An 18,110-nucleotide genomic window follows, 5' to 3' on the forward strand; every position below is an offset into this window, starting at 1 on the left:
CTCAGCCTTCTGAGTTGCTGGGATTGCGGGTGTGTGCCACTATACCTGGCCTTAAAATTTATTTTATATACTTAATTCTCTTATGTACATGTATGATTACAATGGTGTGAAACTACATCGTGTACAACCATAGAAAGGAAAAGTTGTATCCCATTTGTGTACAGTGAATCAAAATGCAGTCTGTAAAAATAAAATTAAAAAAACCTAGGGCAAGATGATGATGATGGTGGTGATGATGATGATGGTGGTGGTGGTGGTGGTGGTGGTGGTTGTTGTTGGTGGTTTGTGTGGTGTGGTGCTTGGGATTGAACCCAGGGCTTTGCATCTACATAGCAGGCACTCTACCACTGAGTTACATCCTCAGCACAAGAAGTCCCTACCACAACCCCCACCAAGTTTATTTAGCAGGTAAATGACAGAATTAGAGACAGAACTAGATTTCAAATGCAGGTCACCTTATTTAGCAAGATTTTTTTCTTTTTTCTTTTTGTCTTTTTCTTGTTTTTTTTTTTTTTTTGCCCCCCCCCCCCTTTCCTTTTGTTGCTCTGGGGCACTGGGGATTGAACCCAGGAGCAGGAGCACTCTACCACAGACAGAGCTACAACCCCATCCCTTTTTATTTTTTGAGTTTGTCTATTTTTCGTCTTCTGTGCTTTAGGATTCCATAATTAAAGTATCAGTTTCAAGGCTGGTGTAGAGAAAAAATGTTACTCTAGTTTTTCTTAATAAGTTTCATCTTATATAAGCAGAGGATTATTTTTATCTCTCTCTCTTTTTTTTTTTCCTTCTGTATTTAGCAATGCATAGGGTGGTTTATATTGTCCTCACTAGAGGTGTAGGACTTTAGGTTTGCTGTCTTTTTTCAAATTGCTGTGACCATCTGAGGTGCAATTGTTCCCTCAGGAACTGTATTTTCAGTGACTTCTTTGGTTGTTTCTACCTCTCTCCCTTAGGATCATGCCTTTGCTGCTGCTTTTGCCCTTAGCCTTTGCCTGATGTAAACAAACAGAACAAAACTTGTTACCCAGTTTGGTTTATATTTAACTCTTGCAGGGGCAGCAGTGGTGCAGGGAGAGAGTGTTGTGCTACTGCCCTCTTCAGGGTCTAAGGCATATCATGGAGCTTTCAGGGGAGCAATACTACTGTGTGGTAGGCTCTTTTTTGGGGGATGCTGGGGGCTAAACCCAGCATCTAGTGCATTGTTGGATAAGTGCTCTACCACTGGGCTACATCCACCAACCCTTTTGTTGTGGTTGTTATTTTTAAATTTTTAATTGTAAAGCTGTTTTAGATTTATAGAAGAATCGTCAGGTCAGTACAGAGAGTTCCTTTATACTCTATACCCATATCTTAAACTTGTGTTACAGTTATCACAATTAGTGAGCCACTATTTGATATATCATTATTAACAACCATACTTTATTTGGATTTCCGTATTTTTTACCTGATGTCCTTTATTCTGTCACATGATGCCGTGTTGCATTTGGTTGTCATGTCTTCCTATCCTCCATTGGTATGTAAGACTTTCTTGGTTTGCTTTTCTTTAGATCTTACACTTTTGAGTAATGCTTGTCAAGTACTTGGTAGAATTTCCCTCAAATTGGATGTGTCTAGACTGGTGTAATGGATTTTCAGGAAGTATACCATAGACAGGAGGTACTTTTCATCCTTTAAATATGGTATTCACATGATAGTGGTGGGGTTTTAAACCTGGATCACTTTGTTAAGGTAGTGTTGAACAGGTTTCTCTACTGTAAGGTTACTTTTTTTTCCCTTTCCCTTCTCTTTTCTTTAGGTACTGGGAATTTAACCCAGGAGCATTCTGCCTCTTGAGGTACATTCCCAGCTTTTAAAGATTTTATTTATATCTGGATTCTGTAGGGCACACCTGTAATCCCAGAAGACTAAGGAGGCTGAGGCAGGAGGATTGAAAGTTCAAGGCCAGTCTTAGCAATTTAGTGAGGCCCTAAGCAACTTAGTGAGACCTTGTCTCAAAATAAAAAATAAAAAGTACTAGGAATGTGTGGGTTCAATTCCCAGCACCAGGAAAAAAAAAAAAGATACTGTTTTGAGGCAGGGACTTGCTAAATTGCCCAGGTTGTCCTCGAACTTGCAATCCTCCTGTCTCAGCCTCCAGAGTAGCTGGGATTTTTATCATGAACCACCTTGCCTCAGCACTTACCCTTTTCTTTTCTTTAAAAAAAAATTTTTTTTAGTTGTTGATGGACTTTTATTTTATTTATTTACTTATATGTGGTGCTGAGAATCTAACCCAGTGCCTCACACATGCTAGGCAAACACTCTACCACTGAGCTACAACTCCAGCCCTACTACCCTTTTCTTTATAAACTAGCAAGTCCAGCTCACACGCATGTGGAAAGGACTAAGCTCTACCTCCTGGAGGAGGGAATATCTACTTGGATTTGGAATTCTTCTATTAGGAAGGTTTATCTCTTCTACCTCATTTGTCTCTTTAGTCAATCATGTATGCAGTATGGACCTTGTATATTTTATTTTGTTCCTTGGGGTAAAATCCGTTTTATTCAGACTTTCCCAGAGATTTCTTATAAGAATGGAATTCTGTGATTTATGTAGCTGGGAAGTTCTAGTCTGAATGCAGTCTCTTGGCAGAATTATCTCTTACTTGAGCCTTTAGCTGTTTGAGTAGATGAGTTCCAATAGCATTAAGAAGTATCATCCGTTTTACTCAGAATCTGATTTAAATGTTAATGTCATCTAAAATACCTACACAGAAGCACCTAGAACAGGGTATGGCCAAATATGTGGGTACTGTTGTCTTGCCAAGTTGACTCAAAATTAACCATCATATAATTTTTATTTTGTTGTTTTAAAGTGTGTATGTGTGTGTACGCGCGCGCACGCATGTACGTTCTTGCTTCCTTATTTTCTATAAGATATGGTGGGCCTATCTTGTATTTAGTATTTTTCCTATCCTAGTCCTAGAGTCAGCTACTTGTTCTTTTAATTGAAGAATGGTATCTAGAAACCAAAATTTGGGAATTGGGAGTACTCATTTCTACTGGAGTGTGACTACTTTGTAGGAGAAAAGTAGGTAGTTTCTATATTTAATATTACCCCACACAGATACACATCTATAATGCTTGTTTCTACCAACTGGCATATATAAAGTGAAACCTAAGTTCATACCAAGTTATCTCATTCTACTCAAGTCCCAGAATTTTCCTTCTCCTTTTCCCTTCTTGTTGATAGTGGGGAAAAACCCAGCTACCATCATCACCCACCATCTATATAAAGGCAGTTTCTGTCCTTATCTTTTTTTTTTTTAAGTTGTAGATGGACACAATACCTTTATTTTATTTATTTTTATGTGGCGCTGAGGAGCAAACCTAGTGCCTCACACGTGCTAGGCAAGTACTCTACCACTGAGCTACAACCCCAGCCTGTCCTCATCTTTCGAGTTGTCAAAGTACTGCTTTCTAAAATCCCTTAGGTCAGCTCTTTTTTCCTCCCCAACCCCTTCAGTGAGGTTGTCATAATATGTAATTTGAATTGAGTCTCCCTCACTGAAGACTGAAATACCCTGAAATACTTTGGATATTAGGGATGCCCAGCCAGTAAAATCTATATAAATATTCTAAAATCAGAAAAACCCTGAAATCTGAAACACTTCTGGTCCCAAGCATTTCAGATCAGGAATACTCAACCAGGACAGTTAAAGTCATTTTTTATAGTCTGCATTCCGTGTGGTTGGCTTATTTTTTTAAATTTTTAAATGTTTGTGGTACTAGGGGTTGAAGCCATTGACACTATACCACTGAGCAACATCACCAGGACATTTTATTTTTTATATTGAAATAGGGTCTCTGTAAGGTACCCAGGTTGATCTGGAACTTGGGATCCTTCTGCCTTGTTCTCTAGAGTAGCTGGGATTATAGACATGTACCGTTGCACCCAGCCATGTGGTTTATTTTATCTATTTATTTATTTTTAAGTAATTTTTTTTAGTTGTCAATGGACCTTTATTTATTTATATGCAGTGCTGAGAATCAAACACAGAGTATCACACATGCTAGACAAGTGCTGTACTATTGAACTGCAACCCTAATCCTGGTTTTTATCTATCTATGTATTTATCTATTTATTTATTTTTTGTATCAGGGATTGAAACCAACAATGCTTAACCATTGAGCCATATTCCTAGCACTTTTTTATTTTTTATTTTGAGATAAGTTCTCGTTAAGTTGTTCAGGGCCTTACTGTCTTCAAGGCTGGCTTTGAATTTGCACTCCTCCTGTCTCAGCCTCTTGGGTCGCTGAGATTATAGGCCTGTGCTACTGTGATTTATTTTATTTTATTTTATTTTATTTATTTATTTTTGTGGTGCTGGGGATTGAACCCAGGACCTTGAGCACGTGAGGCAAGAACTTTACCAACTGAGCTATATCCCTAGCCCCTGTGGTTTATTTTAAAAATGTGTTTTGCCTATGTCAAAATTCATTCTGAGGATATACATTTTTTGACTTGGGAGGCTGAGGCAGGAGGATTGCGAGTTCAAAGCCAGCCTCAGCAACTTAGCGAGGCACTAAGCAACTCAGTGAGACCCTTTCTCTAAATAAAATACAAAGTAGGGTTTGAGATGTGACTCAGAGGTTGAGTGCCCAAGTTCAATCCTCAGTACCACCTCCTCTTCCCACAAAAAAAAAGATAATAAATTTTGTGGATTTTGGCAAGAATAGAGTGTCAGTTATCTGTCATTGCAGGACTATACAGAATAGTACCCTAAAATTACTGTGTCCTCATTTTTGTTAACCGTTTCCCCTCCACCATTCCCTGGCAACCACTGATCTGTTTCCTTTTCCCTTTTTTTTGAATATGTGAGTGTGATGCTGGGGCTCAAACCCAGGGCCTCATATCGTAAGCAAGTGCTCTACCACTGAGCTTTAGCTCTTGTCCTCTTTCCCTGTAGTTTTACCCTTTTCAGAATGTCCCACGTAGCTTTGGAGTCTGGCTACTTTAACCTAGCAACACGGATTTAAAATTCATCCCATGTTGCTTGAATTGGTAGCCTATTGTTTATTGGTGAATGATATTCCATTGTGTTCTTTCTATTGTTCAAATTCCATTGTACCAGTTTGTTTATCCATTTGCATGTTAAAGAACATCTTGTGTGTTTCCAGTTTGTAGTGATTATGAATAAAGCTGTGAACATTTGTATATGAGTTTTTGGGTTAATCTGTTTTCAGTTCACTTAGGTAAATATCTGGGAGTATAATTGCTGATTATATGACAAGTCTAAATTTATCTTGATAAGAAACACCAGACTGTCTTTAAAGTTGACTTTACTTTGGGTTTTATTTTAAACATTGTATCACATTTTTTTTTTTTTCTTTTTTGTACCAGGGATTGAACTCAGGGGCACTTAACCACTGAGTTACATCCCCAGCCCTTTTTTGAATTTTATTTAGAGAAAGGGCCTCACTCAGTTGCTTAGGACCTCACTGAGTTGCTGAAACTGACTTTGAACTCGAAATCCTCCTGCCTCAGCCTCCTGAGCTGCTGGGATTATAGGTGTACACCCCCATGCCCAGCTCACATAGTATCATCTTTTTTTTTTTTTTTTATATATTTTTTTTTTTTTTTTTTTAGTTGTTCATGGACCTTTATTTTATTTATTCATATATGGTGCTGAGGATTGAGCCCAGTGCCTCACACATGCTAGGCAAGCACTCTTACACTGAACCATAACCCCAGCCCAACATATTATCATCTTTTTTTTCTTTTTTAATGTTTTTGGTTGTAGACAGACAAAATACCTTTATTTAGTTATTCTTATGTTGTGCTGAGGCTCAAACCCAGTGCCTTACTTGTGCTAGGTGAGCACTCTACCACTGAACCAACCCTAGCCCCATAGTATCTTCTTAATGCATTGTTACTAATCTGGATTTTCATACACCTTGTATTATATTATATGACCAAACTGTAATTCACTCTTTATTAAGGAAGTTCTTAATATTATAAAAGTAATACATGTTCATAAAAAAAATAAGCTATAGCAAAGAAAATAAAATGAAAACTAAGACCTCCCCTATTTGTCACATTCTCCATAATATAATTCATCCTTATGAGTCCTCTTAATTTGAGAGTAACTTCTATGAAAGATAAATAATTTAATGATGCTACTTTTCTTAATTTTTATTATATTTATAGCTGTATTAATGCTTGTCCTCATTAAGGTTAAGAAATTAACTTATTCTTTACTGATTTCCTCCCTTCTAATTTTGTTGATTGTATTATTATTATATTGTCAGGATTTACAATGTTTATATTCTCTTTATAACTGAAATAGTTTTATGTTTTGTCTCAAAAAAAAAAAAAAAAAGAAACAGAAAACAGCGTTTGTATAATTGTGTTAATGTATTCATTATAATATCAGATAATGATGTGGACCTAGAGGAGTAATTCTCATTATTGGAACTTTACTTCCTTCTATCTTCACTTAGTTTTTCTGGTTCATACTAAGTTACCAATTTTCTTCTACCTCATGTTGTCCTCTTTCTGGTTTTTATAAAGAGTATATGCTTGATTAATTTTTTTAAAAAGGACACAATACCTTTATTTTATTTACTAATTTTTATGTGGTGATGAGGATCGAATCCAGTGCCTCACACGTACCAGGCAAGTGCTCTACCAATGAGCCACAAACCCAGCCCTGCTTGACTAATTTTGATTCCATGCATATTGAAAAATGCCCTTGTTATTTCAAGTGTGATTACAGCATTTCTCCCCACGTTTGATTATAAGGTTTTCTGACGACTGAATTCTGGGTTCAGTCTTTTCCCCTTGGAACTTGGCCATTGTTCCCATGTGTACAGTATCCATAATTTCTCCTAAGAAGACAATAAATGAAAAATGATCTAGATCAGTCTAATTTTGTTCCTGTGTATTTTTTTTTTTTTAATTCAGGGATTTCCTGTATACTTGCAGCTCTAAAATTTACCCTTGTGTTTCAAGTATGATATTTCATTTGTTCATCATTTTAAACTCTCAGCGTGCTCTTTGAATGGGCTTAGGTCTCTGACTCAGAACAGCCTTTCATTTATGTGTGTATGTATGTATAAATACCTGATTTTGGGTTGGGGAGGGACCTTTCCTCCATAGTCTCCTCCTTTGTTTCCCAGGGCTTTAATTCCTTTTTCTTGTCCTTTTCTATTTCTAGTGTACTTTTTCTTTTGTCTCCACTTTATTTCTCAGATTAGTAATTTGGTCTTTAGCCATGCCTTTTTTGTTGTTTAAATTGCCCATTTAATTTTTCACTTTGGCAATCATTTCTCTAATTTCCAAGAACTTAGGCTCTTCTTTTTTTTTAAATCTATTTTTAATTATCTGATTTTTTATTATAGCTGTTTTTATTGTATATTCTTTCAAATCACAGCTTTATTGAGGTTTAATTTGTATGCCATATAATGCGCTCATTTTAAGTATGTAGTTCAGTTTTTTAAAGTACATTTATAGAGTTGTGCAGCCATTATCACAGACTTATTTTTCAACTTTTTCTTAAAATCACCCCACAAAAAGTTCTTGAACTTTAGTAGTCACCAGCTTAACTCCTAGACAACCCATTAATCTACTTCCTTTTCTGGATATTTAATATAAATGTCCAGAATGAGATAATATAATGTGTGCTATTGGTGTATGACTTCTTTTACTTAGCCTAATGTTTTTAAGGATCAATCATATTGTTCCAACACTGTTCTTTTCCTGTTGAATTACTTTGGAACTTTTGTTGAAAACCTGTTTACCAACCTGTTGTATAGACCTCTTTTGAGACTCTGTATTATAGTATACCAATCTGTATATGCCTGTCTTTAGGCCAGTATCAAAGTTTCTTGATTGCAAGTAGGTCTTGAAATTATATAGTATAAGTCCTCCAATTTTGGATTTTTTTTTTTTTTGGTCTCAGGTTTTTTTTCAAGCCAGTTTAAATTTCTACCAAAAAAAGACCAGCTATGATTTCAAATAGAATTATAGTGACTACAGAAATTAATTTGAGGAGAATTAACTTTTTTTTTTTTTTTTTTTTTTTTTTGGTACTGGGGATTGAACCCAGGGGCACTTAACCACTGAGTTAAGTGAGCATTTTTTATTTCAAGACAGGGTCTTACTGAGTGGCATAGGGCCTCGCTAAGTTACTGAGTTTGACCTTGACCTGGCAGTCCTCCTGCCTCAGCCTCTTGAGTAGCTGGATTTACAGGTGTGTGTCACCACGGCCGGCAAGAACTGACATCTTAATAATATTGAGTCTTTCATTCCCTAAACAATCATGTTTAGTATCATAGGGAATGAATAGCTTCCTTATTTATGTAGGTCCTTTTCTGGTGGTACTGGGATTGAACCCAGGGCCTTGCTTTGTGCTAGGCAGCACAGTACTGTTGAGCTACATCCCCAGTCCTTTTTCAAATTTTATTTTGAGACAAGGTCTCAATAAATTGCCCAGGCCAGCCTTTAACTTGATAACATCCTGTGTATGTGATTACAGGCATGTGCCATCACACCTGGCCTCTTCTCCCTTCTTATACGTGAGAAGACAAGCCTCAGGATGCAGGATGTGGTAGAAGGTACTCTTCAAAGAGTTTTGTCTCCTGGTATTTATGCTGTTGGTTAGTCCCCTTACACAATAAATCAGGATGGATCTGTGTGACCAACAGAAGACAGCAGAATGCAGACTTGGAAGACTTTGTCACTAAAGATGTTGCAGTTTCTGCCTTGGTCCCTACTGGATGCTCCCAGTGGAGGAAGCCAGCCACCATATTGTGAGGACACTTGAGCAGTCCTGTTGAGGGCCCATGTGGAGAGGAGCCAGTAGCCAGCACCCACTTTCCAACCATGTGATTGAGCCACCTTGGAATTGGAGCCTCCAGCCTCAGTCAGCCTCAGTCAGCCCTAAGCGCAAGCAAAGATGAGAGACCTTGAGCCATAGCGACCTATCCAAGACACTCCCAAATTTCTGACCCATATAAAGTATAAGAGACAATGAACAACTCCTAGTATTTAAATCTGCAAGTCAGGGCAGGGTCTGGTGGGTGTTGTACAGCAACCAAAAGTCAACACTAAAGACCTCAAGAGAGGAAAAATGGAGACATGGGTGTCTTTGCTATCATGATGCCACTTCACTAACCAACCATGAAAGTGCTTACTTTTCCATTTCTGTCTGTCTCTTTATTTATTTATTTAATGGTATTGGGGATTGGACCCAGGGTTTTACGTGTGCTAGGCAAATGCTCTGCCACTGAGCTACATCCTTAGCCCTTTTAAAATTTTTATTTTGGTACAGGGTCTCTCTAAATTGTCCAGGCTGATCTTGAATTTGTGATCCTCCTGTTCAGTCTCCCAACTTGCCAGTATGACAGGCATGCATGTGTCAGTGATCTCTTCTTAATTTTATTTTTCCTGAGTCTTAATAATGATTGCTAGTTGAAGGTAGCTGATGGGTCAGTTCTGTATTTATTTCATACTGAAAGTTCCATCTTTAACTGATATCTGATAATATTTTTGTAAGCATCCAATTCCTCATTAAGTTCCTTTTTTAAAAAAAATAAATTTTTTTGGTACAAGGGATTGAACCCAGAGGTGCTTAACCATTGAGCCACATTCCCAGCCCTTTTTTATATTTCATTTTAAGACAGGGTCTTGCTAAGTTTCTTAGGGCCTCCCTAAGTTGCTGAGACTCACCTTGAACCTATGATCCTCCTGCCTCAGCTTCCTGAATCTCTGGAATTGTAGGTGTGTGCCACAATGCCCGGCTACTAAATTCCTTCTTAAAACATCTAAAGTACTTTAGTTTTCTGCCCTGATCCTTTACTAATATACTTTCGTTTAGCATATGAATCATTCCAGTGGTCCTTTGGAGACTATTTCTTTATGGGTTAAGTTATAAGTAATAGTGAAGTTAAAAAATGATTATGTTCTGGCCACTTATCTTGTTAATGGTTCTTTCATGATCTCATATGATTTTTCAATGAGCTAGAAAAAAGCTTATTCTCTGTAGGAATGTGCAGATAATATTATTATGGAGATAATATGATTGATTATATTATCTCTAAGTGGTTTACATAGATAATGATGGCCCTGTCATTTCATTTTAAGTTTTTCTTTTCAGTCTTGGATGTATATCTGTTCAAGTAGTTTAATTTGGAGAGTAACATTACCCAAAGTGAGAAATTCTGTGAATGCTTTATTTTTTTTTTTGAAATGAATATACTAGTTGAAACTTAGTTTGACACAGTGTTTTAAATTAGTTACCGTAGCCATACTGTGTGGGATAGAAATTTGCTGGTTGGTGTATCAGAAATAGGATTCAGGCTTTTAAAATTTTTTTAAAAATTTGTTTAAATTAGTTATACATGGCAGTAGGATACATTTATGCATTTTGATAAATCATACATAAATGGAATATAATTTCTCATTTTTCTGATTGTACAGTTGTAGGGTTACATGGGTCATGCAGTCATGTACGTACATGAGGTAATAATGTCTGAAAAATATGGAATACTTCACGAATTTGTGTGTCATCCTTGTGCAGGGGCCATACTAATCTTCTCTTTATAGTTCCAATTTTAGTATATTTTCTGCCAAAGCAAGCACAGAATTCAAACTTTTTAAGGAGAATTTGCTCTTGATTGGAGGTATCCCATTCATTTTGGGGGTGGGAGTAACTGAGGATTGAACTCAGGGGCACTCACCACTGAGCCACATCCCCAGCCCTATTTTGTATTTTATTTAGAGGCAGGGTCTCACTGAATTGCTTATCACATCCCTTTTGCTGAGTCTGGCTTTGAATTTGCAATCCTCCTACCTAAGCTTCAGGAGCCCCTGGGATTACAGTCCAGCAGGAATTCTCATTCTTTTACATAAATATTTAAATACTCACTTTAAAAAATATTGGGTTTCGGGGCTGGGGAGATAGCTCAGTCGGTAGAGTGCTTGCCTTGCAAGCACAAGGCCCTGGGTTCGATCCCCAGCACCAAAAAAAAAAAAATATTGGGTTTGGGAGAGACTGGAGAAATTGCTTCTTTTAAGATATGCTTTTGTTTAGTAGAGAAGACAATAAAACTTGTAATTGCCATAAAATTGGAGGAGCATATAGCTGGAGGAGTTGGGGAAAACATCACTATGATATTTTAGCTGGGAACTTGTAAGATATTTTTAAAAAGTCAGAGCAGTTGTGGGAATGGTTGGGGTTAGTGGCGCAGGAACCAATGAAGGATATTGAGCTATTTTTAAGTATCCATCATTGAGTCATAAGAGTTCATTAGAACTCACAAAATGTCTGTTTTACCTAATTTGGTTTACTCTTAGTTGACTTTTTAGATGATATGTAACTGTACTTGTACTATATAGGTATTTGACTAGTGAATACCGTCTGAGATTTATTTCTTGGTACCAGGTAGTTTATCTTTACCGGGGCTCTGCAGTCAGTGTTCTCTAGGTCTGGTTTATCTGAGATCCCTGGGGATTCTTGCATGGACATTGTAGTCTGGAATCCTTTGAAATTATAATCGTGCATATTCCCAGTCACAGGGGAGGCTAAGGGAAGAGGATTGCAAGCTCAAGGCCAGCCTCAGGAATTCAGTGAGACCCTAAGCAATTTAATAAGACCCTGTTTCAAAATAAAAAATTAAAAGGAATTGGGAATGTCACTCGGTGCTACAGCACCTCTGAGTTCAATCTTCAGTACAAAAAAAGAGGTTACTAGTAGTAGAATGACTAGTTTAAAAGGGGCAAGAGCAAACATACACATAAAAAAAACAAAGCCAAGTACAGAATTATAACTGCTTTAAGGAGAAGGAAAAATACAGGACTAGGATGTACAGTGGTAGAGTGCTTGCATAGCATGTACAAGGCTTTGGGTTCAATCCCCAGCACTGAGGAAAATGGGAAAAAATAAAGAAAATATCCAGAGAGTAAAAGTTCACTAAAAATAAAGGCCTTTCTTTAGACACATTCTCCATGTCAACAACTTTGAACAACTGTTTAGGGATATGAGAGAAGACTTCTAAGCAATAAAAAGCATTTGAACTGATCCTTTGCCATTCAATATGAATTTACTTTACCGAGCAGATATGGAGAAAAGAAACAAATACCTCCAAATCCCCATAAAGAAAGTATGTATAAACTGGGTGTGGTGGTATGTACCTGTAATCCCAACAACTCAGAAGGCTGAATAGGAGGATCTCAGGTTCAAAGCCAGCCTCAACAACTTAGCGAAGTCTTCAGCAACTTAACGCTGTTTCAAAATAAATAAAAATGGGGATGTGACTCAGTGGTAAAGTGCCCCTGGGTTCAATTCCCAGTACCAAAAAAAGAAGACCCCTCTAAAAAGCAAAAAACAAAAACCAAGTACGAATATAAAGGAACACAAAACACATATAGTATAGAAAAGGGAATTTCTCTAAAAGGGTAGTTCCTAAAAACAGTCTGGGGTTTGTTTTAAAATATACTACCTTGCCCCCAAAGTGGGAGGTACTTTACAGAGATACATAAAATGCAAAACAATAAATTGGAAATTAAAGAGAAACAAAGTAAGAACATTAAATGGAATTTAAAAATGTATAACAGAAATCACTTTAAAATGCACCACATGGGACTGAGTTTATAACTCAGTGTTAGAGCCCTTGCCTAGAATGTGTGAGGCACTGGTTTGGATCCTTAGTACCACCTATGAACAGATAAAGGTATTGTGTCCGTCTACAACTAAAAAGATATTTTAAAAAAACACGCCACAGACTCTTATAAATTCACAAGGCTAATAGTCTATAGTTTCAGCTCTAAACTAAGTACTCAATTTTCTTTTTTGGTGGTGCTGGGGATTGAACCCAGGGCCTGTGCATGGGAGGCAAGCACTCTACCAGCTGAGCTATATCCCCAGCCCCTAAACTAAGTACTCAGTTTTTTGATGACTGTTTAGTGTATTAAAGATTTCTAGCAATCGATAATGAAAAAGGAAATTTGATCAGATAGTACACAGCTAACTGCTGGGAAAACTGAAAAACCAATCTTTTCTGATTAAAAGAGAATTATTTGTGTTGCTATAAGAATATCTTAAATCCTAAAGGAAGTCCCCTTTAAAAGGACATTATAATATAACATCTTCCCAACATCTAAAATGAGTTTCAAAGGGTTGCTGCGTATAGCATACACCTACAGATAAAGATGGCAGTGACATCACATCAAAGCACAATTCAGTAAAGACACTATTAGTGTAAATTAGGAGTACAGTTCTCTGCTTCATAGAGTTCATGAGAATCTAAAACGTAACAGGAGAGGAGTAAGAGGAAATCAATAGGCAGGTGGTTTCCAAAATGCTATGAGAATCTAAATGAAAGAAACAGATCCTCCCCTTTGTCTACCAAGTAACACATTCCTACCAAATAACACATAATTTTTTTTTTAGCAATCACAGAAATTGTATAGTTGTTAGATTAGTTGATAAAATTAGATTTAGAAAATTTTCCATAGACTCGATTAGTTAGGCAGAAAATTGACTTAAAATAATAACCAACAGGAGGTCAGGGATGCCTATCTTAGTGATCTCTAGCTTGGTAGCCTAAGAGAAGCTCTGTACTGATCATCTTTTGTGCTAGAATAGACTAAATTATTCTGAGGTTAAAAAACCCATTGAACCCTAAAATCTTAATGACTTAGAATGCAAAATATTTATTCTCACTGACTCAGGTTGGCAAGGGTCTCTGCTCACTGAGATTCTCAGTAAAAGAACAGCCACCATTTTTGATGTTGCCACAGACTTCTGGAAGCTCTTGGGCCAGAAATTAAATGCTCTTGCCACAAGTAAATGGAGGCACTTCCACTTGTAAGTCACTGACCATATCCAGTCACATGGTGTCTTCTAATTACAACAGAGCCAAGAAATGTAACCTTAATTGTGCCTGCAGGGGGGAGCATCAGATATATTTGACAACAATAATGACTACTACATTATATTGCTAATTCAGAACTTAGCATATAGTAGGCACACAGGAAATATGTTGAATGGGGTACAGTCCAAGTAGTTACTAAATTTTAATCTCTAAGTGATGTAGGAAGAGAAGGCCTGGAAGGCAGACCTATTAAAGAACCTACCTACACCCTCACCCCCCGCCCAGTCTCACCCTCATACTGGGGATGAAACCCATGGCCTCAAACATGTGTTAAGGCAATGCTTTACCACTGAGCCACACCCCCCTCCCCCAAGACATATTTTAAAAAACTATTTTGAGGCAGAATCTCAATAAGTTACCCAGGTTGGCCTCAAACTTGCAGTTTTCCTGCCTCATCTCTAGTAGCTAGGATTGGTGACAGGCATATACCATTGTACCTGGCCTAGACAGTCTTTTTTAATACTTGAATTTTCACAACTGTATTTGCTTCCTCATTTAGTATCTTTCTTTCAAACACCTGTATTCCTTTTCTCTGTTCCTCCGTGAGTCCTATTAAAGATGTCAGTTGTGTGGATGAAACTGCAGTTAAGTCATGTAACTTGAAGGACCATGAAAATGTTTGAGTGCTTTGGCTATCTAATCCACATATTTAAGATTCTTTCAGTTTAAGTCTGGATATAGTGTTCATACTTAGTGTTGACTAGCACCAATATTTGATGTTTATTGAATATTTGATGTTTAGTGTAAAGAATGATGTATTCGGGCTAGGGTTGTGGCTCAGTGGTAAAGCATTGCCTTGAACGTCTGAGGCTCTGGGTTCGATCCTCAGCACCACATAAAACTAACTAACTAACTAAATAAATAAAATAAAGGTACTGTGTCCATCTAAAACTAAATTTTTTTAAAAAAGTGATGTTTGTAAAGCCACCTTTCAGAAGATAGGACATATACCTGAGTGCTAAAATTGGTTTTCTTCAGATGGCTGGGAGTAAATCAGATTAGCATTGTAAGGTTTAGTCACTTTTATAAGGAGAATAAGACCTTTTTTGTTTTGTTTTTTTTTTTTTTTGGGTGCTGGGGATCGAACCCAGGTCCTTGTACTTACAAGGCAAGCACTCTACCGTCTGAGCTATCTCCCCAGCCCCAAGACCTTTTTTTTTGATACCAGGGATTGAACCCAGGGTGCTTAACCACTGAGTCACATCCCCAGCCGTGTTATGTATTTTATAATAGAGCAGGGTCTCACTGAGTTGCTTTTTAGCATCTTGCTTTTGCTGAGGCTGGCTTTGAACTCTAGATCCTCCTGCCTCAGTCTCCTGAGCTGCTGGGATTATAGGCATGTGCTGCCACCACCCGGTCTTATTTTTTTACTTTTGAGAGACAGGGTCTCACTAAGTTGTGGAGGTTGGCTTTGAACTTGTGATCCTTCTGCCTCAGCCTCCTGAGCTGCTGGGATTACATGTGTGTGCTGCCACACCCGGCAAGAGAAAAAATTCTGTGTGGCAATTTTGAATGCTATGTAGATATATCAATAGCAAATGTTAGAATTCTGTTAGTAATCCTAAAGTAAAACTAGTTCAAAGAGTATAATCTTAAATTATTCAACAGTTTGAATCCAAATCATAGCAAATAACATCTTCTGTTTTATGATTTTGAATACATCCACAGGTTGTTTTCTTAAATAAGGCTTGTTATGTTCTCCCTCTGCCTTCTCAGGTTGAGTTGCTGGAATCTGTTCTATTTTTACTTGTGGATCTAAATACTCAAGCCATCTCTGATTTCATGCTCTGGAGATCAACAAGAGACCTTCTCTTGTAAGATGAGAATTGTGTAATAGGTGACTATTAGAAGAGTAAATAAGTCTTAGTAAGTTGGTAAACATTTGTTGAGTGAGATTTTTTTCAGTAAAAGCAATGTAGTACCAAATGTCTGAAACTATGATTGAAGAAACTTCAATAATGAATTCAATTACTGATCACCTGATAAGTAATCGCTAGAATCATTTTTTGTAGTGTTATTGGAGCTTTGTTTACTGTGTTTAGTTTTAAAGTTATTTAGTATTAAAATTCTTTTTAAGAGCTCATTGAAAGTAACATGGGGAATTTTTAAGTTATTAGAAATAAATCAGAACTGTTGGATTTTAAATTTAATTACAAAGTAAATTATGTCATTTTTGTTGTAAAATGGAAGTGAAACAATATTGCTTAAAATCCAAATTGAGGGCTGGGGATATAGTTCAGTTGGTAGAAGTGCTTGCCTTGCATGCACAATGCCCTGTATTCAATCCCCAGTACCACCAAAAAAAAAAAAAAAAAAATCCAATTGAGCAACATTTACACTTTCCAGTCTTTGGAATCTGCCTGACGCTTGGATAGAAAGGTTGTTTGATTATTTATTAAGATTACCTTTAGCTAAACATTGCAGAGGAGACCCAGTGACACTTTTTTTCCCCCTCAAAAAAAGCGTGTCGGGGAAATAAACACTAAGTTGCTCATTAAGTGGCAGAGCTTTCTTATATTTCTGACTGGCCATTTGGTGCTATCATTCCACTTGTCCCTTCTGGGTCTCTGGTTTAGAAAGAGATCATATCAGACTTTAATTATGAATTGATTTGTTTGTAAACTGATTATTATGTTTTAAAGTTGAAGTTTATCCTTGTTTCTTGGTGACATAAATGCATATAATAAAGCAAAACTTGAGTTTCAAATTATAGGAAGTATCTGAAGACAGGTAAAATGCTTATCCAGTGTATTTGCACACCTTTCATAATTTTTACTTAAAATTCTGGTTTGTGTGCATATCCACAGTTTGTTTTTTGAAACAGGTGTCCGCAAAGCTTTATTGCTTTTACCTTACTTTTTAAAAAAGGTTCAACATTTTTTCCTGTTTTGCCTGTGACTCCCACTTCCCCTTTTTCTCTTAATCTGTGTCAAGATAAGTTTCTTAGATTGGGGTAGACAGCTATCTGGAACATTGCCTATTAGTTGGATAGCCATTTGGATACTTTATATTGACTTTGGAGTAATGGGGAGGAGGGAAAAAACAAGGGAATTTCATGAAGATGGGACATAGGGTATGATAATGTATTTATTACACTTTCCTCTAAAAGAAACTGGGGATTCATGGAGAGATGACTGATTGTAGGTCTGGGACTGGGAGTATTCAAAATATTTTGTCATAGCAGAAAGTAAGAAAGGGATCAGTGATCACTAGGACAGAGGCTTGAAAGGCTTCCCACCAGACGGATTGCTCACTGGACAAGGTGGGCAAATAAAAGGAGAAATGTATGGGGATCAAAACACATCAACTGTTTTCAAATCCATAACTTCATAAAGCTAAGACTAAAAACAGTAAACACCTTCGTGGTCATCTTTGGGAAATACTGCAGAACCCAGTTACTCTGAGAGCAAAGGGAAAGAATCAAGCATTCATCTTGCAAAGCTCTCCTGGAAAACCAAATGCAGTAATCCTGTCCGTATTTGTGACTTTGCTTTCTGCCATTTCAGTTCCATGAAATCAACCTCAGTCTGAAGATAGTAATGAAAAACTTAAGAAATAAACTTCATAAATTTTAGATTGTGCACTGTTTTGAGTTAGTGTGATGAAATCTTATTCACATTCCATCCAGGACATGAATCATCCTTGGCATATCCATGCTGTAGCCTGTAGTCACTTAGTAGCTGTCCTGCATTGCTTATGTTAAAATAACCCTCATGTGACTTAATAATGGCCCCAAAGCACAAGAGTAGTGATGTTGGCAATTCAGATATGTCAGAGAAGCTTAAAAAAACACTCCCTTTAAATGCAAAGGTAAAAGTTCTTGATTTAAATAAGGAAAAAAGATATATGTTGTGAGATTGCTGAGGTCTATGGTAAGAACAAATTTATTTGTAACACTCCGAAGAAGGAAAAATAAATTGATGCTAGTTTTGCTATTGCATCTTACACTGCAAAAGTTATGGTTACAGTGTGTGGTAAGTGCTTGGTTAAGACAGTAAAGGCATTAAATTTTGAGTGGGAAGGACACGAATAAGAAACTCATTCTGACTAACAGTAATGGGTTGTGCCAGAAAGCATTGAGCCTATATACAATGATTTATTGTTTTAGTCTATTACTGTCCCTAATTTATAAATTAAATTTTACAATAGTTATGTTGTGTGTGTGTGTGTGTGTGTGTGTCTGTTTAAACTATA

The 18,110-nt window shown here is 37.0% G+C and overlaps 1 protein-coding gene and 1 non-coding gene across 2 annotated transcripts in view; one reads left to right on the forward strand and one right to left on the reverse strand.

The window, feature by feature from the left end:
* Positions 1 to 18,110, forward strand: part of Ube2g1 (ubiquitin conjugating enzyme E2 G1) — a 96,499-nt gene that overhangs the window by 11,290 nt on the left and 67,099 nt on the right. The gene's annotated exons all lie outside the window — the stretch shown is intronic.
* On the reverse strand, positions 10,517 to 10,619 carry LOC124981446 (U6 spliceosomal RNA). The gene has a single exon (XR_007107972.1). It is a non-coding gene; the product is annotated as a U6 spliceosomal RNA (small nuclear RNA).

Source organism: Sciurus carolinensis, chromosome 3 (genome assembly GCF_902686445.1).
Source record: "Sciurus carolinensis chromosome 3, mSciCar1.2, whole genome shotgun sequence".
NCBI lineage: Eukaryota > Metazoa > Chordata > Mammalia > Rodentia > Sciuridae > Sciurus > Sciurus carolinensis.